This window comes from Ursus maritimus, unplaced genomic scaffold (assembly GCF_017311325.1).
Source record: "Ursus maritimus isolate PB19 unplaced genomic scaffold, ASM1731132v1 scaffold_10, whole genome shotgun sequence".
NCBI classification, from domain to species: Eukaryota; Metazoa; Chordata; class Mammalia; order Carnivora; family Ursidae; genus Ursus; species Ursus maritimus.
Window position 1 is genome coordinate 27,155,551 of NW_024423344.1, and position 24,988 is coordinate 27,180,538.

At 43.3% G+C, this 24,988-nt stretch overlaps 1 protein-coding gene across 3 annotated transcripts in view; it reads left to right on the forward strand.

Annotated features, from left to right (window-relative positions):
- The first annotated feature begins 3,077 nt into the window (after positions 1-3,077).
- Positions 3,078-24,988, forward strand: part of ENOX1 (ecto-NOX disulfide-thiol exchanger 1) — a 541,200-nt gene continuing 519,289 nt past the window's right edge. For 2 of the 3 annotated variants that reach the window (XM_040623096.1, XM_040623115.1), the window contains exon 1: positions 3,078-3,344. The gene's annotated coding sequence lies outside the window, so the exon portion shown is untranslated. The remainder of the gene's footprint in view (positions 3,345-24,988) is intronic. The other variant, XM_040623105.1, reaches the window with a different exon arrangement.

Here is a 24,988-nt window from a genome sequence, read left to right on the forward strand (position 1 = left end):
AGCCTTCTCCTTGTTCCCATACTATGAACTGAGCTGGCATTTTGTGTCCAGGTGTAGGTCAAGGATTCTTATCATATAAAACTCTAATGGACTAAGTGATCTGGGACCTAATTATGGGGGAAATCACCTGTCTCCTTATGCGTGCTCAAACCACTAAAATCAAGAGCAGCACTTCAGCTAACGGTTCCTGCCTCCTCACTTCAGAGAATTTGGGGTAATCTGCTCCCAGCATGAGGAGTTGACTTTGGAATTCATGGTACATCTCGCCTAAGTCTAAATTTACCAGTTCAGAGGTAGAAAGCTTTTGTTTTTTATTTGGAATGACAGTATAGATTAGTTAGTTGTGGTCAAATCAAGTTAAAGTGTTTCCCTCATACCCCACCTTTTCCCAATACTGTGTTTTTAAGAAAGTTAATGTTTGACTAGTTTATTGCACTGCTGCAAATTGAAAAAAGCAGTTATGTTAAGGAGCAAGGCCTTTTTAGGAAGAAAAATAGGACCTTTATGATTATGCTATTGATTCTCAGTCCAACTTATAATAACATGTAACAGTGAATCTCTTAGTAGCACATTTCATTATTAGTGTTTAAGTAGCTTGAGGACCTATGATTTATAGCATTTTAATTCTAGCTGTTCCTCCAAACTTTTACCTTCGAGTGGGTCATAAACACCATATATTTTATATTGTTATCATTTCTATTGTTTATTTTTTAAACTAACATAAGTCAAGACTGCTATAAGCCTACATTCTTATTTTTAAATATTGGCTTCTTATAAATGTATTTATTTTTTTAAGATAAGACTGCTCCCTTTGGTGGTCATCAGAGAAGTTAAAACTTTGTTACATTCTTTGTCCCACTCAGTAAGACAAGCACTTGGGAAGCCTAAAGGCAACTTTCTACGGAAAACAAAGCTGTAAAATTATTTTCGAAGATTTTTGACTCATACCTATTTTAAAGGTTGGCTGTCAAGAATCTATTTGAAGGTGTCAGAGTTTTTCTGCTCTCCTGCAAGTTCTAGAGCTTCCCTTCAAGTAAAAATTTTAAATACCATATATTTGTGTTCAAGATAAAAAAGCACATGAATTCCATATCACAACAAATGGCTCCTAAGAAGACTGTAAATTGAGGGACAGAAGAGAAGTTATTTAAAGGGACCCCCACTAGAGAACACACTGGCAGCTCCCAAATAAATCCATTTTAATTTTCACTTTATTTCAGTTATATTTCAAAGCTGTGATATCATGAGTGGAGAGAGAAGCAGCTCATAGAAGAGCCTGAGTTCAAAGGAATTGTAATTTAGCATGGAATGTAAAATTGAGGAATTTTACTTCTAAGATGATGATTGTAGAAACACCAAGGTTGAGGGATGTGGTCTTGGTGCTGCAGCAGAAATAGTCTGGGTTAACCCTGCATATATTGGCCAGTGTCCACCAAGCAAATCTCTCTACAAGAGAAAAGCTTGTAAGTGGCAAGCTAGTAGAAAAGTGCATTTCTCTGAAAACTTTTTTCCTGTCCTTCTGTTCTAAAAGGGACATTATACATTGCTAATGAACAGTGACTTTCACATTTTAAGAGGTTAGATTCCCCCAGCACTGAAATAAAGCATGCTTTAGCCTTCTTACACACAGGATATCCCATTAGGTTCCCTGCGGAGTGCTCTCTTCTTGCACCCTTAGGTAAGGCTGCACAAAGGGTCAGTATTCCCAGTCGTCTTTTTTTACACTGGGGCTGTGGCTGCCAGAGGGGAAAATAGCCACACACAAGGAAATGGTGCAAGTTAAAATCAAGTAAGCCTAGTGGGGTGGTAATGACTTTCCCAGCATTCAAGTCTTTGCCTTCGGGATATGTGAAGCTAGAAAGCAATGTCATTCATTCAACATTTATAGAAAACGCACAATGTACATGGTACTGTGCTAAGTACTGAAGGGTATGCAAAAGTATGCAAAACACAATCCCTGCGCAAAGGAACCCTGCCAAGAAGGGTATTTTCAAGTATTACTCAGATCTTACAATCTTTCAAGAAATTCTTAGGTAAATAAAATTGCACTTATAGTTTAAAATAAGCATGGAAAAGAATACTGCTAGGACGATATATCTTTTAAGAGGGAGGGCGTGTAAATGTGTTTAAAATTTTTATTTCTAAGGTATATACAGTATGGCTTGGATGAATGAAGGAGTGTGGCGTTTAACAGGCCAAGAGCGGCCCCAGAATGGCCGCACGGGCCGCTTCCTGGCGGAGCCTGACTTCAAAGAGGCAGTGCTCGGCTGCCTGCACTGTTAGCTGAATCCGAACAAAGAAAAGACCGGCACTTGCACCTGGGAAGTGGATTAACTTTGAGGAAAAGTGGCCTCCGAAGAGAAAACGAGGCAGCATTCCACCTGGAGTGAGAAACGCCCTCCCTTCCAGCGGACCGTGCAAGCTCACCTCACCCGCCACCGACCTCACCCTTGCTCCCCGCCCCGCATCCCTACACAGAAGAGGCGGTGGGCCGCACTCGGCAGGGTTCCACCGCCCACTCCACTCCCGCAGCGCTTGCACAAGCCGACTCCAGCCGGTAGTCGGCCACGTGCGCCCGGGTCCTCTGCTCGGCCCTTTAGTGGGCCGAGAGACTCCAAGGTTGCAGTGGCAACCGTGGGGTCCTGGTTTCTGTTCCCCCGCGCTCAGCCAAGAAGTCCGGACAGAGGCGGCGGTGGCAGGAGCTGGCGGCTCGGCCCCTCCCTAGAGGGGGCAGCGCGACCGAGTGCTGCGGGCACCGCCTCTGCTGCATCCGTGGCTGCGCGCTCCGCTCGGCTCAGACCCGCTCGGCTCCGGAGCCCGCGCGCAGTGCTGCCTTCCCTTCCCCCTCTGCCGCCGCCCCGCGGGCAGCTCCCCCGGGCGAGACGCGTGTTCGATCCTCCTTCTCCGGCTTTACGGATTTCCGGGGGCAAAGAATTTTGCCTCGGTCCCTACGAGCATCTCTTGGCCTCTCTCCCCCTCCCCTCGCGACTCCCCCACCCCGTGGGCGCGCGCGCGCACACTCACACACACACTCACACTCGCAGGCGCGCGTGCGCACGCCCGCGCGCCCCGAGCCGCGGAGTCTCCAGCAGATCCCACTCTCTCGGGCGCCGCTACTCACACAGGCTTCCAGTCGCCACGGGGCGTCCTCTGTCTGCGGCAGCGGCGGCGGAGGCAGCAGAGGGAACCGCAGCGGCAGCCTGGCCGCGTCTTGCAGCTTCCTGCCCGGGACGGAGTCCGGGAGAAGCGGAGAAGGAGGACGCCGAGGCGAGGAGAAGCCGCGCCGCGCCCAGCGCCCGGCTCCGCGCGGCGGGCTGCCCCCGCTCCCGGTACCGCGGCTCCAGGTAAGCAAGCAGCAGCTCCGGGGCCCGCAGCATCCCTGGAGTGTCCGGGCTTGGAGCGGGGGTTCCCCGGTCCCGCCCCCGCCACGGCCCCGGGACAGAGGCTTGGAGGGGAGTGGGCTCCCGGGAGGGGGAGGGGAATGAAGCTAGAGGTGAGGCTGGTGGGGAGGGGTGCGTGAAAGCTTGGGAGCTTCCGCGCAGCCCCCCGCGCCCTTCCCCGCTCTATCCCAGCTCCAGCCCTGTCACTTTTACGAGCCGGAGGGTGCCCGGCGCCCCAGACTGCAGTTCCCCGCTCTCCCCGCCGCCGCCAGCCGGTGTTGGCTCCGGGCTCCGCGCCCGCCACCCACCTCCCCTGCACCTTGGACAGCGCACCCAGCCGCCCGCCGCCCCCTGCACAGCACTCGGGACGGCGTCCTGCTCGCGCAGCCCTCCCGCAGCCCTCTTCTTTCCAGGTTGTCACCCTCCCGCCCTGCATCCCTTGTCCTCACTGTCTTGGCGGACTCCGCTGTGGTGCGGGCCGGAAACTTTACTCCCCTTCTCTGCACTAGGTACTGTTGTTATTTGTGACTGTCCCCTTACACGGGGAACTCAGACACCTTGGACGTGTCTTTCTCGGCGGGAGCACGTCCTGGCCCGCCGAGTCCGAGGCAGAGGAGGCACTGGGCAGCTGGACGCGGTGGCTGCCAGGGTGCAGAGCCCGCGCCTTAGGTCCTGGACGCCTGCCGCCTCTCCGCCTCCCTGCCTCCCTGGACTCCACACGTGCGCGCCTCCCACGGACGCGGCCCCTCCCCAACCACCCCACGTCCTCCCCCTGCACGGCCACGGCCACCCCATAGGTTGGACACCCGGAGTTCGCGGGTTCTGATTGGCTGAAGGCGTAACCCCGCCTTCTTTCCGGAGGGGGGTGGTTCTGGAGTGTTGTGGTTGTCATCCCGCGGCGCGCACATGGGGGAAGTGGGGTAGACAGGTGGGGAAGCCGGGTCGGTAGGATCCCCGCGTCTACACCACTGTGTGTAGCCACTGACCCACCCTCTTTCCTCTACCATTTCTCCCTTTCTATCTCTCAGCGTTTTACTGCTGTAAGTAAAAAACAAAACAAAAACAAAACAAAAACTGGCTTGTAACCCTACTTTTATTAATACTGCATTTGTTCGGTGGTAGAGGTTTTTAAGCATATCTAGAAGAATGAGGGAAACAAGTGCCTATGGGAGGTTCGTGGCAAACTGGGCTGCAGGTTTGAGTCCAGCGGTTCAGAGAAAGTGATGGGTGGGTAAGTGATCTGAAGAAGATGGAGAAAGTGGGATGGAAATTGTTCCTTGTTAGAAGGAAGGACACAGGTGGGCGCGCTTGGGAAGCTGAGGGAGAAAAAGTGTGTCATTTATGGGGTGAAATGTGAAGGAGAAACCCAGATGGGCACGCCCGGGAGGCGGGTTGGTTCTGCTGAAGAAGGCTCTGTCCCAGAAAGGGGAGTTTTGGATAATATTTAGTTCATTATTAGCACACTTTGTTTCTGTTTTGCTAGCGCTGTCCTTTTGATGTGAGACTTTATAGTAATAATGTCAATCCATATAATGGATTTTGCTTATTCCAGTTTGTTGTAATATATAGATTTGCAAGTGGTAATGAATTTCAAAAAGTGAATTTTAAAAGTTCCTTTAGAGGTATGCACTAAATAGTTAAGGCAAAGTGCTTTTGAAATATTGTGAAAGAAGACGGATGAGCATTGCATAAACTCCAAAGATTGTTCTGGCGTTATTTAGGTACTTTGCAGAAATATATACGTATGCATAAATGATACTGATTTCTCTTCATTTCAAAACGTGATTGCCTCTAGCATTTTCAAGCTTAATTCCTTCAGGCTGTTTTGATGTTGTGTCTGTACATCTAAGAATATTGTAATTCTTATCTTTAGAAGCCTTGTCAATGCAAAACAAACAACAACTGATGCAAGTTAATGTTGACAACTTTATTTTGAGTACACTGTGTGTTATTTTATTTGCAAGCTAGTGATATATGCAAGAGTAACATAGCATGACTGTTATTCCCCAGGGATTCATATCAAAACAAAGTCGGAATCACATGAGGCTATTCCAGGGAGAACAATTCAATTATTTAAAAAATGAGTGTATTTTAAGATTCTTGGGTGTAAACAACCGAATTTTCCCATTTCAATTATTATCTTTGTACACAGTGGTAGCACATGGTAAGTCATAGAGCATGTTAAATATATTAGGTAATTCCAAAGTAGTTGGATAGTTAAGTCTTTCCATTTATTATTATTTTTATGTAAGTAGACAGAATCGCTTTCTGACTGTAGGATTTTGTATTCAAGGGACAGATTCAATACATCTGGCAAATGGGAAATTACTCTGTTGTTGAAAAAATAATTCTTACTATGTTTTCATATCCCCAGGTCATGCCTTGATTTACCTTCAAGGGATTTAGAGTCTAGTTTTTGGCTTCTCAAATTTAAATAGGTTTTGAGGTAGGCAGAAAAAGAATGCATGTAGTCACACATATACATATGCATAAATGCAAAATATATGTATGTATATCCACGCACAGCCATATATGTATACACATAATTTTGGGGTACGTTCAGTGTGTTTACTTATATATATGTTATTGTCATTCTTAAAAAATCTTCTCATTTCTTCTTGTCCAAAAGGTGGCCCTGTTTTAAACCGTAGAAAGCATTATCACCAGTAGAATTGGCCAATAGATCATGGAAACAGACAATAGTATTTTGTTGCTTGGCAACCACCTACTGTGAATGAAAAACAAAGCAGTGACAGCTGCTTCCACATCCTGATACCCATACTGTAGCTCAAGCATTGAAACCCTCCAAGTGAGACAGATCTAAGTTTCATTTGAGTAAGGTGAAGCTGTTTCTTTTTTGGGATGTTTTTAAAAAGAGTATTTAAAATTTTTATTATAATAAGAATTATATTGGTATTGTGGGATGAAATGAAGCATCTAATTTCAATTACCCTCTTAAGCCTCATATAAACTGAAAAATGCTAGATTGGGAGGATTGTTTAGACCCTTCTCATTCTTCCCTTTATAGTCATTAAACACTGTAAGCGCATTTTCTGCTGCCTTCAGGTGCTCTTAGGATTTTATGAAAACTTGAGTTCTCCATGATACCTAAATAGATAGCTGGATTTTATTGCTAGCTGGGAATTAGAGATTCATGCTCTGACCTAACTCTTTCATTTTATGGGACATTGAGGCACAGTGAGGTGATGTGACTTGACCCTATTAGTCTTCCCTTGTGTCACACTTAGAAATTTTTTCCATTTCCTCCCTGGAATTATTCTTGTTCTTTAGATTCATAAAATTAAAAAAGAAAGATTTTTATCCTAATAAAGATACTTAGAAAATACAGTAATATCTGGAAGTAAAAATTTAGTATTGACACCAGGCTAGATTACGGTGTTAGATGCCTTGTGTATCATGTATTCTGCCTGCAATCCACAGAATCCTGTGACTCCCATCTCTTTCTCCAGACTGGAGAAGCCCTGTCCCTTGCTTTGGTAATTGTTTACACCTTCGTGTAATCTTTAATGATCCATTATTTTCTGTGTGAATTTTAAACAGGAATGAGATTGAAGATTGTGTTGGTCAGCTTGTATACCAGTGAGAGTTTAAACATTACAGCTAATTAATCATCCGTTCTGGGCCTTCTGTCTGCAACGTGGTAGACATACTGTGGGTATAGTGATTTGGGCTCTTTAAAGTGCATGGGACAGACTGTGTCTCTGCATAATATTCATTTCAGTCTTTTATCAAAGCTGTCTTGCCAAAGGTGCTACCTGAAGCATGTTGGTGGAGGACAAGTCATCTATCTGTGAGAGATGGTAATAGTGCCGATTGTTTCCTAACTCAATAAAATGATAATGAATAAATTATTGGGTGGCCAGCCTGGATCACATACGCATTATTAAGCATTTCTTCTGAACTTAAGAAATGTATGTCCTGTGTGATGCATTTTGAGGTTCCTTATGCTATTTTAAACAATGTGTATTTCATTGTTTATTATTTATGTCCAAGATAGGCATTTAACTTTAATGGAACAACTTAGGTAGAAAAACTTGAAGCAGACTGGTTGGAGAAACAATAAAGTGACAGTATTAAGTACCATTGAAGAACCATTTTCACCAGAAAAGCATGCACTTTAGTAGCTTTGTAGGGAGGGATAAATTGATTTACAGCATGTTTAACCTAGTTTTAGAAGCCTGCTATTAACTTGTTCTAGCAAGGAGGATTTTCAAGCAGAATGGTAATTTGGCAGATTTCAAGTGAACTTCACTGATTTTTTAAACCATTTTCCACAGTCTGGTTGTAGTTTGTCCAGGGCAAGTACTTGTTTTGGATCCTGTAGGATTAATCTGAATTTTACGGTTATTTATTTATTTTTTAAATTTCTGAACCATTTCTCTTTGCGAAGAATGATGTGAAATATTCTGTTGTTCATCCATAATTTAACGCACTGGAATCTTGATATTTAACTTCCCTCTCCCCGTCTTCACGTACAGGATAATATGTGTGTCTGTGAATGTGCACACACACACTACTTACTTTTTCCCCCTTCTGTTGTTTTCATCCCTGTAATAGAACACTAAAGACTTGATTTATGTTTTTTTCATGTAGTAAAGAGAAGCTTTAAACAAAAGACATTTACGTTTTCGATTTCCTCATGTCTACTTCTGCTATTATAACCTGTAAACTCTCACCCACGCAAGGAGGATGATTGCTAAAACAAACAAATACCTATCTAAGCCGTATTTGTTACCCTCCAAGCTAGCCAAGAAAGCACACTTTCTCATTCTTAGACACACATATCCTTACACACACATACCTATATACATATTGAGTTTAAGGTCCTGTAGACTCTTTTTTGGGGGGGAGGGGCAGTGAGAGCGAGGAGGGGGGAAGCAGAGAGAAGAGAGAGAATCCCAAGCAGGCTCCATACCCAGTGTGGAGCCCAACATCAGGCTAGATCTCATTACCCTGAGACCATGACCTGAGCCAAAATCAAGAGTAGGCACTTAACCCGCCTTAACTTAACTTAACTTAACCCTTAACACTTAACCCAGGTGCCCCAGTCCTGTTAGATCCTTTTAAGAGTGGACGGAAATAGTGTTTTTATTGGGAGCCCTGTGCATGGTAATGCTGATATATTAAGTAAAGTGGCTATATTCAGATGTTTAGAAATGCAGGAGCATAGGCAGAATTAAATTGAATTATTCCCTTTGGAAAATACTCAAATTATGCTGAGAACATAACCCACAGCCCTTACAACAATACCCAGTACCTACAATAGAGCCTAGCGTGTGGTAGACTTTCAGGGTGTATTTTGTGGAATATGCATCTGCCCTCCTTCTTTATATAACGTTGCAAACCTTTCAATCTGTAGCTGTACGAATAGTAAAAGTTGAGAAGATGGAGAAGAAATTACTCTAGTTTTCTAATTGTTTCTGGCACTACATTAAAAAAATAACTTAGCCAGTGAGATATTGTGGAATATATTTCTTGTCAGTGCAGGAAGTTATACCAGGGGTATTGATTTTTCACAAATACAGCCATCCTAAGTACAGAATAGCTCTTTAATAGCCCACAGCAGCAGAACAAAGGTTATGGCAGCTAGTCCAAAGGAATACTTTATTTAGTTGGAGCTGGAGGGTGAGGTTTGCTAGCCCCAGTGTAATTATCCAGACTGGAATGCAGCCAAGGGGCTGTGGTTAACATCCCAAACAGTGGGGAAAAAAGCCATGGGTGAGGTCTTTAGTGACTACGAGTGACCAGACCTCTGCTTAGGTCTCATTTGCAAGAGAGCACTTTAGTAGCTTAAAAACCACAGCAACTCTTTTGCAATTAAGTTGTAGACCCAAAGTTACCATCTAGATCCCAGGTACCAAATTTTTGGTCATTGAAAGAAGTCATAATCCCAAGAGATTCAGTGACATTGAAATAAGACTTTCTTCTTTATCCTGCTCCATCTTTGAAAGTAGGTGGAGAGTGGTAGTGTCTCTATGGAAAATCCTGGCAGAATCACAAGGTAGGTGAAGTTTGACATGCTTCCAGTTAGTCCTAAACATCCTTCACCTTTCCACCGCTACCTAGCAGTTTCTCTCTTTTGTAGGGATTCATTAATAGTTTCGTATCAGCAAAACTCCTACAGATTGCTTTCCTGTGTTCCCCTTTTCTGTGAAAGTGGATAGTTAGTCCTGCCATGTTTTTTAAAAACACCTCTCTATGTCCAACCTGGGGCCACACCTGGTTGGGAGAGGAAGGTACCACATCCAGTGGCTGAGGACTGAATCATGTCCCCTGTTTGCCCATCTCTATTAAAGGACTTCCTTGAGGAGGGGGAGAGATGTTAAGTTGTACACTGATAAAGGGTTATAGTACTTTTCTGGAGGGATTCCTGAGTGTCTTGCATACATTAGGTGCTCAATATATATTTGTTTAATTTCACTAGTAGAATTGTACCTACTATTTCGATGTATAGGGAAGGTAGTTTTGTCCAGGGAGCACTTAAATAATAATATACTATTTTCTTTTAGGATTGTTTCTTGAACAATAAGTTATTTATTGAGCATTTACTATATAAATGGTACAGTATTTGGCCCTGGGGATGATAAAGATTCTTAAGGCATAGTTCTGCTCATGGAAGAGAATATGCTATTTGTAGGGAAGTGTACAAATTTGGCTTGGTTGAAAGGTGACTATGAAGGAAGGTTGGTAGGTCTGGAGAGCAGAACAGCAGACAGACAATGGAGGACCTAGCAGAACCCAAGAAAGCTCTTGAGCTTAATGATATTATTCAGTGTTTCACAATCTGCTTGTTCAACTGATCCCATGAAACACTTGCTATGCTGCTGATTCCTGGTTCCCACCCCGGACCCACTGAATCAGGATCTTTAGGGACATGGGCCTGTGGGAGCAGACATGGTCACTTTCATACGTATTTGTCCAAATGCCCACTGCTCCAGGATATGTCTGCAGAATTCTTCTGTAAGCACCTCCCGTTCTCTGCCTGAAGGCTTTCTCTCCCGCTTGTAGGGCAGCTTGGTCGGGCACTGAAGTTAATGGCCTCAGGAGTGGACCTAAGCCAATGGTAGAAGGGAGCTGGGAGGTAATACACTAGCATCTTGGACCCTCCAGCACAGTAGCTGACACATGTTCTGCACTATGTCCCCAAATTCCCTGGTGAATCTGCCATAGCGGCAGCCTGCTAGATATCTGTGCTTCGTTGGCTGTTTCTCTTTCTCTACCAGTGCTTCCAAGGATCCTCTTCTAAATAAATAACTTGCACTTAAATTCAGTCTCAAGGTCTGTTTCTAGAGGAGCCCAACATAAGATACGGAAGAATCTGCTTTATTTTTATTTTTTATTATTTATATTTTATTATTTATTTATTAATGCCCCCACTGGTTTTTTTTATAATGAGGCAAATTTGGGAGATTCGGTCTCGGGTGATGACAGAGGGCTACTGAAGGATTAAGATGTAGGCTTTGTCATTTTTCATTTGCATCTTGGGAAAGTCATGCTGGCAGGTGTGTGGTGAGTGGGTCGATGGAGGAAGAGTCAGGAGCATGGAGATCAGCTAGGAGGCGGCAGTGCCCAGACAAGCAATGATGACAGCCAAAGTGCAGGTAGTAACCGTGGGGACGCAAGATGGATTTGATGGAAAGCCGTCTGGAGATTCAGCACGACAGGGAGACTGGTGGTGTGTGGTCACTTAGCTGGCCGCAGTTCCAAAAATGAGATTTCATTGCTCTGGTGTGCACCACGGCCCTGCTGTGTGCATTAGCCTCGGCCCCCTGGAAGGACAGGGACTCCTGTGCCTTGCCTGTAACCTTGGTCAGACTTTCTAGAGTTAAGTAGCACAAGTCTGGGCATAAATAAAAGAAGGCAGGAAGATAAATTGAAGAACATAAATAATGCACTATTAGATCATTAAAGGAAGAAAGTTATATTTTACAGGAAGGATTCGTGGAGGTATATAGAGCCGGAGACTTGCAGAGATGCCTGTGACGCATGTCCATTTTGTGACGAATAGTGATTTTCCCCCATACCCTTGACCAAGAGGTGATTTTCATCCACCATCGGTTTCTGGAAGACCTAGCATGTACTTACGTCTATTGTTTTCCCTGCTTCTCTGGTAGCCTGTATTTTAGCTAAGTGAATGAGTGGTAGCTGGGGGTGGGGCTGGTTCTTTTCTCTTGCTTTGTCAAAATGCCAGGCTTTTCTTTGCAGTTTTTCCTGTTGGTTCTTAGGCCATCAGCTCCCAAAGGAGATCAAAGGGTGCAGAGGGTGGGAGAAGGAGAGAATAAATCCATCCAGAGAGCTGTTTTGAATTAAATGCTTAATCATGAAATGAACAGGTTAAAGCTTGTTAGATGATATGAAATAAGATTAGGCAGCCTGCTAATTGTCCCATATATAAATACTAACACTCCGGCTCTGTCTGTGGTCAGAAATGCAAAGGCTGAATAATCAAACGAGCAACCTGACCCCATCATATTTCTGCAAAAGTAACACTGAGCCAATGACAAGGAGAAGACTGGATTATAAGAAGTAGAGTGGGTCAGCAAAGAGCTTACTGGGCCTTGCTTTATAGAGCAAAGTCATGGCAGTGGAGACACTGGAGACACCGCGGGTGAAACGCAGTGGAAGGGACACAGCCTTATTAATTGGGAATATTATGCACATATTTGATTTTTTTAAATTAAACTTTTTATTTGATGATCATTCTAGATTCATAGGGAATTGTGAGAAATATCACGGAGAGATTCTGTGTACACTCTACCCATTTCCCCTCAGTGATGATATCTGGCAGACCTATAGCACAGTACTATAACCAGGATATTGGTTGATACCATCCATCAATCTTGTTTAGATTGCTCCAGTTTTACTTGTAATCATTTGGGTGTGTGTGTGTGCGTGTGCACATATGTGTGTGTGCGTGTGCACATACATGTGCATGCAAGTTTTCTATTTAATACATACAATATTTACTTTTAAAAGTAAGAGTCTTTTTCATTCAAAAATTTTGAAAAAAAAAATTTGCTTGTTTGGACAAGTCCTGGCTTACCTGTAACTGAAGAAAGGGCAATATAGAATAAATTCCCTAACCCCCTTCTAACTCTGGGTTTCTGCAGAGTGGTGTCAGAGGCCACCTAACGTGGCAGGAAGGTCAGTAGGCCATGGTACAGCTACCTCTGTATTACTGGGTGACCGCTTATTACTGGCATCATCATATAGCAATAAGCAAACCTTTTACAAGTACATCTGTTGCAATAGAAGCTTGCTTATTAAGTCTCATCGTAACTTACCTTCCTTGTACCAGAGTTTCCATCCTTTCCTTCTAGCATTCCCTGCTCTCACCCCTTCCTCTCTGTGTTGGAGGGGACGCACCCCTTCAGGCTGCTCTCCCAGATTTCTGAGTTAGCTGGCTCTCTGTGTTCAGCCTGTGGGGGACACTGGTGAGAGAGGGAAGGGAGAAGGGCAAAGCCAGGGTATTTTTTTCTTTCCCTGAGCTTTGTGCGGCATCCCTGGCAGTGGGAATCCCTCCTGCCGTAGCACTGCTCATGCTTGACAGACTGGCTCTGGTTCTAGCTGCTCACAGGTGACCGTGGCCCATGGACTCCAGACACATAACCTCCTGCTACGGACTCTTCAGCCTTGAGGGGGTCGCAGTGTCCCACTCTTGCTGATCTTTGGATTCCCTCACTAGCCTGTTAGGTTTTCTGCTCCACCATCATCTGAGTAACCAATTCTCTATATTAAATTTCCCTCGTAAAAAAAATACTTGAGGAGATTTCTGTTTTCCTAGTTAGATATTCTGCAGTTCCTGAAGGCATGGAAATAGAATAAATCTGACGGGGTTTTCTTCTTCTGTCATTCTGGCTTCCTCCCCTGGAAAAATCTGGCTAGCTCCAGTCAGGGTAGAAAGCACCTGCTCTTGTAATCTCGCCTCTCCCACCTACGTTCTCCGTACCTCTGCGGATTCTTTACCCACTCCCAGTCTCTGGTTTTCCAACACTGATTTCCCTTTGTCTAATATATTTGGGATTTGGGCAACCTCCCCTAGTGTCTTTGTAATTCAGTCCTTGGGCCCCTCTTTTACTAACCGTCCCTATTATTTTCTGCTAGCACTTCTCTCTGACCTCATCTCCATGTGTAAAACCCTTACGCCCATGTTAACATATTGGTCTTGTGACTCACTCTTGAAGGCACTTTGGTTTATGGGGCATATGTCGGCTGCATTAGGGTTTGGTTTTGCTGGCACTCCACTTTCCTGCACAAGGATGCTGTTTTTTTGTATTATTGGGCTCCTCCAGCTCATCTCCTATAGAAGTCTATGTGATTCTGTAACAAAAACAATGGTAACAATGGGAATAAGAATGCTTTTTTGAGAAGAGAACAGGACTTGGTAGAATCTTCAAGGATAAAGCACATTTAGAAGCCCTGTCATTGGAAGCAAAGATGGGAGCCACCGTGATGGCCGCATGGTGCGTTAAGGAAGGAGCATGGAAGAGAAACTTAGTATGCTTAGGGGAAGGTGTTAGGACGGTGCAGTGACCACTCAGGTTCCTCCCCCTGTTGGAGAGCAGTCTTGCTGCTTGCTACCATATTGGTCTCCTAGTTGGCTGCATTGGGCAGCTTTGTCTTTTCTCTAGGGGGTCCCCAACTGAGAGAGCTGGGGCTTTCAGGCTCTCTCTGACTGTGATGTCTAAAAGGTCACACAAACAACACAGTTGTAGGTGGCCCTAACTTACGAGGCCAGGAACAGTCCTTTAGGCATTGCAGCACATGTAGGGATACTTTTTAATGGACAGCATGCAAACCACCATTGGGACCATGGACTAGGGCCTGGGAAAATCCAGAGCTTTCACTTTAGAAAAATTTAAATATTGAAAAGAAGCCTGTGGCACGGGCTATAGATGTGTTCAAGTCCTGGTGTTCTCCTGTCCTTGCAGCGGACACAGGGCTGGAGAGCGTTTTGTGAGCTAACGCACACAGTTATGAACAGATGGATCTCTTTGGAAGCTGCCCGTAAAGGCTACTTGCTTGCCTCTGCTCTCCGTAATGATCAGAAGTGGTGAGTGCTGGGCAGGAGAATTATAGATTAGGCAGCTCTGGGCAACCTGACAATGGAAAAGAAATAAGCTTATTTTAAATGGGCATAAGCTTTGAAGGCAAGTAATTAAGACATACTTCAGCCTCATGGACAAATTAGGGTTCTAGTTAATACAAGTGCAAGATTGGAAAAAATAAATCACTTGCTCACCTATAATCACTAAAGAGCAGTTTGTTTAGTAAGAAAACACCGATCATGCCTGCTCTCAATGTGAGTTTCTCCTCTATTTCCCTTTTCCCATCATCTCTCAGAACTGGCTAGGTTCAGGGTCCTTTTTCCCTGGTAGTACTCCATACACTTTTACTCTGGGAAGTGGTGCCCATGTGAGAGCAGCTAACAGTTTTCCCATGACATCCTTCTGCATCCTGGTCTTTTACTCACCTCAGTTGCATCTTTCTGCAAAGATAGAGTCCCTGTTTTTTTCCTCATTACTCAGTAAGGTGCAGTGGCATGAGGAGAGAGGTTTTAAATGGAATTTTCTTGGGCGGTAGGGACTTGATTCTATCAGGAAGCACAGAGCAGTCACTGTGGAAGTGAGAGAAGTTGTTTTCTGTGCGTTGTTTGTTGTGCTCCATTGTGTTGAGTTGGCCTTAAATAGTTTGTGATTTTTCTCATTTAGTTATTAAGAGAGTAATGTTGGCCTGTGTATTTTAAACCTCACGCAATACTGTGACCTAGCTTGATACTCCTTCTGTGGTAGAGATTTAATGTTTTTGGAGGAAAGCATGCTACATATTCCTTGTGCCCAACGAATAGGTATTTATTGTGCCAGGTTCATGCTAGGTGCTGGGACTACAGCAGTGAACAAAACTGATCACTGTTCCTCTCCTTCTGGGAGCACACAGTTTACTGGGAAGGGTATTAAGTAACCCCAAAGTAATTCTGTTAATTGGAACTCTTGATAAGAACTTGGAAAAGAACAGGTTTCTCTAAAAGGGTGTAGAAAGGATGAAATTATCAGAGAAGGCTTATAGGGGAAAATAATTGGTAAGATCTGAAGAATGATTGGAGCTCTCTAGGTGGGGAGTCCCATTTGTGAAGCCCACATGTGAGACAGAGCTTGGGTTTTGGAGCCACTGAAAGATAGCTGGTGCGGGTGGAGCGTGGAGAGTGAGGGCGGACAGTAGCTGGAAATGAGGCTGCTAAGATATGGCTTATGGTCTGCTTATGCCAGACCTACTAGGCCATGCTGAGCACTTTGGATTTTATCCTAAGTGCAATAGAAAGCTATTGAAAGGTTTTTGGCTTTTTTTTTTTTTTTTTGGTTTTGGTTTTTCTTTTTTCAAATTGAGATGAAACTCACACAGCATGAACCATTTTAAAGTGAATAATTCAATGGTATTTAGTACATTCATGACGTTGTACAACCACTATCGGTGTCTGTTCTAAAACATTTTCATCACCTCAAATGGAAACCCCATCCCCATTAAGCAGTTATTATTAAAGAGTTTTAAGGGGAGTGATGTGTGACTTGTAGAATGTAAGATCTTTCTGGCAAGTTTTTGGAGAAGGGGTTGGAGAGGGCAGGGGTGAAAGCAAGACAACAGACTTGGAAATAGTGGTCAAGTCCAGAGACAGAGGGTGGTGATGGCTTCCTGGACAAGGGACAACAATAGAGACCATAGATATGGAGAAGAGTGCAATGATCCAAGATGAAGTTATGTAATCAAGTTTGATGGTCTGTTTCAGTGACTTAGTCACCTTGTAATTGTCTGCATCACTGTTTCCCAAAGAGTAGTCCATCCCCAGTTTAGATCTGGTAGACTGCTTGTTAAAAGTATAACCACTGAACTAATATAACAATAAAAATTATAGAAAAAATAAAGTATAACCACTGAAGCCCACCTCAAAGTCCTGATGCAAATGGACTAGAGAGGGACCTTAAGGGATTCTTCTTGGAACTGAGGTTTGAGAACCACCTCTTGTCTTCTTTCTCATTCTGTTGCCCTTTGAGAAGTCCATCAAGGAGAGATGAATTAGGATGAGGCACAGATGAGTGGGTAACCTAGTTTATGCTCATAATTTTGAGTGGGATGGATGCTTTTTGGAGATGCAACTTTAATTTGATCCTAAAGACAAATATGTAATATAGACAGTTTTATGGGGTGGTGTTTGTTTTTTATTCTTTTCTTTCTTGGAGTATTGTGACTCTCCCAGAATTAAGTGGTGACTGACTGCGAACAATGGCATTATCATGAAATACGATGTAGGTACAGTGTAGTAATTTATTGTAAAAGAAACCTATAACTGCTGAAATTGAACTTATAAGTAAACCATCCTAGTATTTTTGCAGTTACCTTGTATCTACAGGATTCCTATTAGAGAGATGTTCACTTTAATTAACTGATTTTAGAAGCCAGTTTTTTGAGACTTTAAAGTCAGAAAATCCTTCAAACCCTAGTAAAAATCACCAATCAACAAATCAAGATTTTCTCTTTGTCTTCTGGTTTCTGTTTGCCTCTGGCAGGTTTTTCTAGCCCAGTACTACCTCTTAGAGATATTACTTCTAGCCGAAGTTGGCAACACTCACCATTCAAATAATTCCTTCCCCCGCCACCATTTCTGAAATAAGTTTGGTTAAATTATACTTTTAGAACAGAAAGAGGTCACAGAGAAGCTGGTTTTCTGTTGTTGTTTTTTGAAACTATGACCTTTGGAGACCGTAAAGTAACTGAAAGAAGGCTCCTGCTAAGGAGTGGTTTTAGGTCCTTGGGGGCTTGTCTCCCTGATGAAGGGTGTGACTATCCAGCAGCAGTGAGAGTTAAGCCCTTGACTCTACCCCGCACAACAGCACGGCAAACCAGCCACCGCTGCGTACCTTTGAACCGGTCTCCAGGGCGCTGCCCTTCCTGCGGTCAGCCTTGCGTGGTGGCGCGCTCCCCGAACCTTCTGCCCTCCTCCACTAGGACCTTCTCTCTTTGACTGTGAAGCGCTCAGCTTCCACACGATGTTTCATTTTGATTAATATTATTTCCAGTCTTCTAGAAAGACACTTGGGCACCTCTGGCTGTGTTTCTTTTTCAGCATGTACAAATTCAGATCTTAAAGTGGTTTCATTGCTTCATCATAGAATTTTATAATGAAATAATATTTTGAGCGCCTGGCTGGCTTTGATCTTTTTCCCTAGACCACTTAAGTTTGGAGAGGGATCTGAGGCAAAGCTGTCCATTTATTTTACACTAAAGACAAACAGAATCAGTAAATAGCCAGCTTTTTTTTAAAGCTTAATTTTTCTGTTCCACGAAAGTGCATGTCGTCGTACATATACACTATAGAAGAATACAAGAAGGAAAGTAAAATTCTTCAGAAATACTAGAGGTGGCCCTTACTGACATTTTCATAAAATTCTTCCAAGTATAGCCCTCTGTCTCTTTGTTTCTCTTTATATATGTGTGTGTCTGTGTCTGTTCCCACACACGCCATGTGCAGGTGAAGTTCTCAGTAATGGGATTTTGCTGTATGTGGTATTCTGTAACCTGTATGTTTTTCTAATAGCATGTGGTGGGCAGCTGGTCATTTCAATAAATATGTATTACCTTTTTAATGACTGAATGCTTTTATTGGATGCTTTTCATGCAATTAATACAAATCCCAGGACAGAGTAATAATAAGAATTAAAACTAAATAATAAGAATATGTTGAAAAATCCCGTGGGTAGGGGCTTCAGACATGATTGAATTGGGATTTAGGATTTCTTTCTTTATAATTTTCCTTTTCATGTTCCTCATGGTAGCAAACTAGCTGCAGCTCTAGGGGCTCATTATCCAGAGAAAGAGAGCCTCTGCCCATCATTGAACTAAAATCCTAGGCTGCTTCTACTGGGGCCTGGTTGGGTAATGTGACCAAGGGAATGACATTACTCTGATTGCTTCCGATTTAGGTAGAATTTTATGCCGATTCCAACCAAACTCAGGAATAGGAAACTCAGAGTTCTGCTAGTAAAGAAGGGGAAACAGCTTAGAGAGGAGGTAGCTAACTACCTGTTACTTTGGGCTTTCTGATAGACATTTAAGTTGCCAGCTTTTCAGTCCAAAAATTATTGCTGTTATAAGCATGCTTGCATATATACCATTTTATTCTTGTGCAGTCCTCTCATTTGGATAAATTCTTATTAGAGGCATTGCGGGATCAAAAGATATGCCCATTTTACATATTAATTGCCATAAGCCATCTAAACCGTAAAACCATACTCTTGCCAATTATATTTTGGAAATCCCTCAACTGCCTGTTGTGAGTTTTTTTTTTTGTTTTTTTTCTTTTTGCTTCTGAATCTTCAAGTAGAGACTTCAGAATTGAAGCAGAATTTCGGGTGTCACAATTTCTCTGAGCAAGGCAAATTTGACATGACATAATTCGAGGTTAATCAAAGCTTCTGTGTGTAAAATGTTTCACCGGGAAGGCAAAGAGAGAAGGCTAGAGAGGAATGTATTCTACCAGCTGCAGGCCTACTGTTTGGTGGGTGATGGCTCAGGAATAGACTGGGTGCCACTGAGTGCCAGCCTGTATGTTCCCGTTGGCATGTGCTCTGCAGTCACTCTGTATTGTCTTCCTCCTCATTCCCGTGCATGTTATAAAGACCAGCCAAACATAACTGGAAGTGCTGAGAGACGGTGGCCACTCATGCATTTAGTCTGCACTTTGCACTAAAGTACTTCTGAAATTCTTACAGTTGAATTTGGCAGAAAAAGCTAACTTAGAAATCAGTGATCTCTGGGATGGCAGGACCTTGGTCATTCTTTTGAGGAAGTGAATGGGGAAGCTCATGGATTATACACTTTCAGGGAACCAGGGTCAGAGAGATGCTATTTGCCAGGATGGCCTTTATTAATGTGAATGAGAAGGGCATTTGAATGGAAACATAGCAGAAGATCTCAGGGTTACAATGAATGTCTTTTGAGTATTTTTGGCACAGTTGTAGATGCCATCCTGTTTAATCCTCATAATGACCTTTTTTATGTCACTAGTAAGAGACCAAAACTCGGAAATATTGACTAGTCTGCTGCATAACTAGTATGTAGAAGAAGCAAGAATTCTGAACCCTTTCTCTCGCCACGTTTTTTTAATTTTTTTTTTTTTTTATTTGAAGAGATAGAGACAGCCAGCGAGAGAGGGAACATAAGCAGGGGAAGTGGGAGAGGAAGAAGCAGGCTCCCAGTGGAGGAGCCTGATGTGGGTCTCGATCCCATAACGCCGGGATCACGCCCTGAGCCGAAGGCAGACGCTTAACGACTGCGCCACCCAGGCGCCCCTCTCTCACCACATTTTGCTCTGTGATGCTGCTTCTCTCCCATATAGAAATTATTAATAACAACTTGCTTTGTTTTATTTTAACTGATGAAACAAAAGAAGTATAGTGTCTAGTATTAAAATTAAGATGGCATTGAAGAGATTCACCTTAAAATTGTAAATGATAAAAATGAACCCAAAGTGCAAATGGCCCAAAGGAGGTGTATGACCTAGGACATATGGAAGTTGGACTAATAGTGACGAAGGGAGCAGGCTGAAGTGTGGGTACTGCAGGTAGGGACTTCCATGGGCTTGAGACGTAAGGAAAGGAGTCAGATGGTAAAAACAGATAAGATAAAGTGTATGGTACATGTGAGCATGTTCTAAAGCTCTGAATATGCTAAAGAAATAGAAATTGTTGTTAAATTTGAAATGTTTATCATGGAAGCCTATTTCCATGACGGAATTTTATTACGTAGAGAAGTAGTAGAGTTTTGGAGATGTGTTTATTTTGGGTTGAGAATACTAGACAGATATGGCTCAATGAAGTCAAACAATATCCTGATCAAAAAGAAGAGGAAAAAAGAGCCACTTATAAATAAAGAGCAAAAATACATTTCTATTAAAAAAAACTGTTAGGTTGTAGCACGTTTAGTGGAGAAAAGCGACAGCTTAAACTCACAAAATGGAATTACGTAACACGGGGTCAGTTCTTCTGCCAGTTAGAGTAAGGAAGAGTTCTTTGTGGGCAGGGGCGGAAGGAGAGCTCCAGCTCTCTCAGCCTCTCACCACCCTCCCCTTCTCTATATTGCCAAATGCCAGGCGGAGCTGGAGGGCACTGACAGATTGAGTGGTCCTAGTGAGTCTTGCATGGCATCTGGCAACAAGTGCATTGCTGTCCTCGGGCTCCTGCCGGCTGCTACACACTGCCCGTTGTTTGTCGTGTCTGCCAGTGGACAACGGATTAAGAGCCATGGGGGAGAGTAAGGGCCTGGGCAAATGCCCAGCTGTCGGTGGCAGACCCTGCTCACTGTAGGAGCTTTAGTGGGAACCGAGTGCATTCTACCGCACTGACGCTGTAATGAACCCATTACAGAAGATCTGCTCTCGTGTCTCCTTAGTCACCTTTACTGGGAATTGACTCCATTGCCCAATTGCACTGATCATTAAAAACTTTGAGTGTGCCGTCTAAACTTTTCTGTCCTTGGCTCGAGGCAATTGCTACTTGCCCTATTTGGCAGTCGTGAGAGTAGCTGTGAGCACTAGTGATGTTATTGGCTGAGGAGTTAAACAGAAGCTGAATAAAATTTGGCTCCCTGTATAGTCAGGGCAGAGCTTCTAGTCCCAGGGTTAAAACAATACAGAAACAGCAAGTGAAAATGTCATCGAGCCGTGTGACATGAATAGACTTCGATGCCGAACGGGAGCATCCATGCCTCGGTGTTGAGATGGTGCTGCAGACTGCCAAAGCGCCAGAGTTGTGCTCAGGCTTCTGTAGTCTCAAAATCTTAGCGTGAAATATTTGGTACCCTAGGAAAGCTAAATTAATGGTGAGTCAAAGTAATTAAGGCAAAGTAAATAATCTCCAAGGTTCTCATTCCCCGTGAAACTAATTTCATATCTTATCCTTCATGTGTTAAAAATAGTTCTCTGCTAATTCAAGATGCCCGTGCTCTGTGTCGGTGAAGTGCACTTCAGTTCTATTGAAAGGATGCAGATTAGAGAGTTATTTTCAATTGGGCAACTTTTTTTTTTTTTTTTAAAGAGAGACACTCATTTTGGCACCACGAGAGTGTGAATCTCTTTGGGTGAACCGAGCTGGATACAGCTGTAGCCCGGCCGATGATGGGCCAGCTCGCTTATGATAACTTGCAGCTGGGACAGCCTTCTCATCCTTTTAGTGAGAACTCTCCGTTCCCATCCTTCTATCTGACGGTGCGATTAGTTCAACTCTCTCGCAGGATTTGGACCGGCCAGAGCTTGGCCTCGTCTGTGTCTACGCGTTTAGGCGCTAGGTCTGTTTAGGTCTTCTACGTAACGGGAACACTGGGATTTGGACGTAATCTTACAGTTATTAGTCACCTTAAAATAATCATGACATATAAATATAAATCAGTCGTTTTAGACTTCAGTGCACCAAAGCTGTTTGGTCTTTCCACAGTCGGGCTGTTCCAGTGATATCGCCCCATTGTTCTAGGGCCCGAGAAGCATGGTGCTTTGGAGCGAGCGCATGGCGAGGATAGACACTGTGCTTCCTTAAGCTCATGAAACTGCTTTAGAATTTATCATTGTTAGCAGTGGCCTTGATTGAATGTGAGAATTCTCTATGATAAGAGAGTATTTTGGTTAGAAAGAACAGAGGTGTTTGAGGAGAAGTGTTTCACATACAGTCCTCAGTTACCTACAGCTGAAATGCGAGATCGTTATCCTGTTGCTCACGAAATCCCTCAGTTATCTTTTTCTTTTTAAAGAGATGCCGCAACCCTTTAGTGCATCATGGACCTTTCTTCCAGAGAAATGCAGTTCTGCTTTTAAAGTGTTTTCAGATGGCAGCATGGGAGTGGGCTATGCAGTATTCAGTTTATATCACAGAGTGCAATCTGCATCTACTCACACATCCGCGTGGAAAAATGTGCATAATTAATAGAACCATATGTAAAGTGATTCTCTGGTTTTTGATATTTGGTTTTAGTTCTTAAGAACAGTTTTTGAACAGTGAAGTGTCCTTTTTGCTAAATTTTTAATTTCTCTTTCTGAAAAAAATTCAAAATCGAGTTGAGCCTAGGTATGTGGTATATATGGATAATAATTTTTTTTTTTACTGTATGTGAAGCCCTCATACATTTATGGCTTTTTAATATTACTGTCTTTATCATAATCACTACATTTATATAGCACCTAACAGAGTGTAGATCGCCAGCTCGTCTTTTCATCATCATGACTTCTGAATGAACGGGGTGACCGTTATTATCCTGTTTAATTTATTTTTTATTTTATTTTTAAAAAGATTTTATTTATTTGAGAGAGAGAGAGAGAGCATGAGCAGGGGGAGAGGCTCAGGGAGAGGGAGAAGCAGACTCCCCGCTGAGCAGGGAGACCAATGCGGGGCTCGATCCCAGGACCTGGGATCATGACCTGAACCGAAGGCAGACGCTTAACTGACTGAGCCGCCCAGGCGCCCCTGTTATCCCTGTTTTAAAGGTGATGAAATTTGATGCAGTTTGTTATTCTTCCCTTCATTGATTTGTCCTTTATTTCACAGACTTGTACTGAGTGCTTCTCAGTGTTTGACAGTTCTGAATGTACAAAGACGAGGTGCTCCCCATTTTGAGGAGTGGAGATGATGTAAAGGGAAAGGATAGATACACCCAGATAACGCTGTGTGGTCAGCATTTTGTTTCAGATAGCGTTCGAGGTTCCCACAGCAAGGAGCGGTTCATTCAGACGAGGGAATTGAGGGTACCATTTGTAGAAATGAGAATTAAACTAGGCTTCAGAGGGCTTCTCCAGGTAGGGAAGGTCATCCAAGCTGAGACACGGAGGCACAGAAGGGCATGGTGTGCCCAGGGAGAGTGGTGTGACGTAGCTGGATCACTGAGAATAAGCAGAGGAGATGAGGCTTTGGAAAGGTCCCATAACCTGTAAATGACAGAGCCAGGAAGGGACAGGGTTTTCTGCTTCCTGGTAGGATGTTTCTCCTTTACATTAGGTCCTTTGTTGCTTATTTAGGTTTTCTTTTCTTTTTTTCCCTAAATACATCCCTGACACCCTCTACACAAGCCATGTTGAGGAATAGGACAACTAGGGGTGTCATGTGACAAGGTCATCTCATGTAGCTTGAGAGGTGTAGCTTGTCTTTTGGTCGGTGTATGAATATGTGTGTCCTCCTATGTGTTAAGGTGAAGTGACCGGGGACTGAGGCCCTGATGGTCTCAGTTAAATGTTCTGACAGGAGAAGCAAATGCCATTTTATCAACACCAGACAGGTGCATTTTTGCTGCATGACCCCAGCCCTAGTTTGGAGGTCTCCCGGGTTATGTGTATTCGGCACTTGGAAATCTAAAGGCTTTGGTAATTATTTGGAAGGGTTTGGTGTTTTTGAAGCTGTTTCTCTGGTTGAAAATGACTTTTCGTTCACAGAGCTGAGTAAGTGCTAGAAATAATTGAAAATGACTTGAAGAAGGAGGGTAAAGTGGAGGTAAGGCGTACGAGCTGCGGGCTGATGTTATTGCTGGAAAGCAGGCAGTTTCGTTAGATTTTGTCCACTGTATGTGGTGTAAAGAACAAACCTTTCCATTTTTTTTTTCTGAGAGCCATGATGTTATCTCAGTAATTGAAAATAATCTTCTAAAGTTGCTCTTTACTAGATTTACACAATCCCCTTTCAAATCAGCTGTTATCTGCCCTTACATTTCACAGTAAATGTTGCTGTCTGCACAGCCCCTGCTAACAAGAAGATCAAGGGTAACTCTTTTCACGATTTGAAATAAAGTGTTTCTATTGTAATTATCCTGGCTCCTGGTTGTGGTGTTACAAGGGAGCTCCTTTCTCAGCCACGGTTGTGAGGAACACAAGGCCTTGTGTTCCCTAGTGTTCTTTTTAACAAACATCTAAGGATTTGCCTAACTTTCTCAATTATTTTAATTTTTTTTATGTTTAAAAATGTTTTTATAGATAGTTCATGCTGTGGGCTGGGATTAAGGGGAGGGGGGTTTTGGGAATTTTTTCTCCTATACTGGGAGATACTCGAGGCACATGTTTATCTCTTCACTGACCTCGTTTCGGCCACATTAGAATAAACACTATGCCTATTAAGCTTCGGTAGGTAGATTTTAAATGGGTGTTTTATGGCAGTGGTGACAGAGGGAAACATTGCTGCTACACAGTGTTGTGAAACGGTGTGGGATCTTTGAAATTCTTCAAGAATAGGACAGAGCCTCATGTTTAGGACACAGATTCTTTGAGTCTTACATACTGTGATAATACCTGTAACTCTCTACTACTGGATTGTGTTCCCATTCTAATTTTAAGTTGTGATGTCATCCCCCTTGCGTTATTGACTTATAAAAGCATTTTGCTTATTTGTAGGCAGGCAATTTTCAATGAAGTTTTCTTTAAGCTATACTGCAAATTACTTCCTCGTGGAAGATAACTATCAACAAGCATGGAGGAATAAAAGGATGTTAAGTCCTGTTTAAATCTGGAGTAGCCAGTAAACCTGAGACCATCCATAGGAGGTTCTCAGTAGCAATTTTGCTGCTGGTGTTTG